Here is a 2,062-nt window from a genome sequence, read left to right on the forward strand (position 1 = left end):
AAACCCGAGCTCAAGCCATTACCACCATCCTTGAAATATGCATTTCTGGGAGAAGGTGACACTTTTCCAGTGATCATAAGCTCTGCTTTAAATTCACAGGAAGAGGAAGCACTTATTCAAGTGCTAAGGACACACAAGACAGCTCTTGGGTGGTCCATAGGTGACCTTAAGGGCATAAGCCCAGCTAGATGCATGCACAAAATCTTATTGGAGATAATGCCAAACCAGTGGTTCAACCACAGAGGCGGCTAAATCCAGCCATGAAGGAAGTGGTGCAGAAAGAGGTCACCAAATTACTAGAGGCTGGGATTATTTATCCTATTTCTGATAGCCCCTGGGTGAGCCCTATCCAAGTTGTCCCAAAAAAGGGAGGCATGACAGTGATTCATAATGAAAAGAATGAACTGGTTCCTACGAGAACAGTTATAGGGTGGCGCATGTGTATTGACTACAGAAGGCTCAATATAGCCACCAGAAAGGATCATTTTCCTTTACCATTCATAGACCAGATGTTAGAAAGACTGGCAGGTCATGAGTATTACTGCTTTTTGGATGGCTACTCAGGCTTTAACCAGATTGCAGTAGATCCCCAGGATCAAGAGAAAACAGCATTCACATGTCCATCTGGATGTTTGCTTATAGAAGGATGCCATTTGGCTGTGTAATGCGCCTGCAACCTTCCAGAGATGCATGCTTCTATTTTCTCTGATATGGTGGAAAATTTTCTAGAAGTTTTCATGGATGACTTCTCAGTATATGGAGACTCATTCAGCTCCTGTCTTGATCACTGAAACTTGTTCTGAAAAGATGCCAAGAGACCAACCTAGTTTTAAACTGGGAAAAATGTCACTTCATGGTGACTGAAGGGATCGTCCTTGGGCATAAAATCTCCAACAAGGGAATAGAGGTGGATCAAGCAAAAATAGAGGTAATTGAAAATTACCACCACCTGCCAATGTTAAGGCAATCAGAAGCTTTCTGGGCATGCAGGATTCTATAGAAGGTTTATAAAGGATTTTTCAAAAATCGCAAAACCTCTAAGCAATCTGTCAGCTGCTGACACGCCATTTGTGTTTGACACAGAGTGCCTGCAGGCGTTTGAAACGCTGAAAGCTAAGCTGGTCACAGCACCAGTCATTTCTGCACCAGACTGGACATTACATTTGAGCTCATGTGTGATGCCAGTGATCACGCCATTGGTGCAGTACTGGGACAGAGGCATGACAAGCTCCTGCATGTCATTTATTATGCTAGCCGCGTTTTAAATGATGCCCAGAAAAATTACACAACCACAGAAAAAAAATTGCTTACAGTGGTTTACGCCATTGACAAGTTCAGATCATACTTAGTAGGATCAAAAGTGATTGTGTATACTGACCATGCTGCTCTTAAATATCTACTCACAAAGCAGGATTCAAAACCCAGGCTCATCAGATGGGTGTTGCTTCTGTAAGAGTTTGATATAGAAATAAGAGACAGAAAAGGGACAGAGAACCAAGTGGCTGATCATCTGTCCCGGATAGAGCCAATAGAAGGGACGCCCCTCCCCTCTCTTGAGATCTCTGAGACTTTACCGGATGAGCATTTATTTGCCATTCAGGAAACACCATGGTTTGCCGATATTGCAAACTATAAAGCTGCAAGTTCATACCCAAAGAGACAACAGGATACAAAAGAAAAAATTAATCACTGATGCAAAGTACTACTTGTGGGATGAACCCTATCTCTTTAAGAGATGTGCAGACGGAATAATCCGTAGGGTGTGCCTAGGGAAGAAGCACAGAGGATCATATGGCACTGCCATGGATCTCAATATGGAGGCCATTTCGGAGGTGAGCGAACAGCCACCAAGGTCCTCAATGTGGCTTCTATTGGCCCACACTCTATAGAGATTCCCGAGAGTTTGTACGTAACTGTGACAGTTGCCAAAGAGCTGGCAATCTGCCTCATGGTTACGCCATGCCTCAACAAGGAATCTTGGAGATTGAGTTGTTTGACGTATGGGGAATTGACTTCATGGGACCTTTCCCACCATCATACTCAAACACTTATATTCTGGTGG

This window comes from Arachis hypogaea, chromosome 11 (assembly GCF_003086295.3).
Source record: "Arachis hypogaea cultivar Tifrunner chromosome 11, arahy.Tifrunner.gnm2.J5K5, whole genome shotgun sequence".
Lineage (NCBI taxonomy): Eukaryota > Viridiplantae > Streptophyta > Magnoliopsida > Fabales > Fabaceae > Arachis > Arachis hypogaea.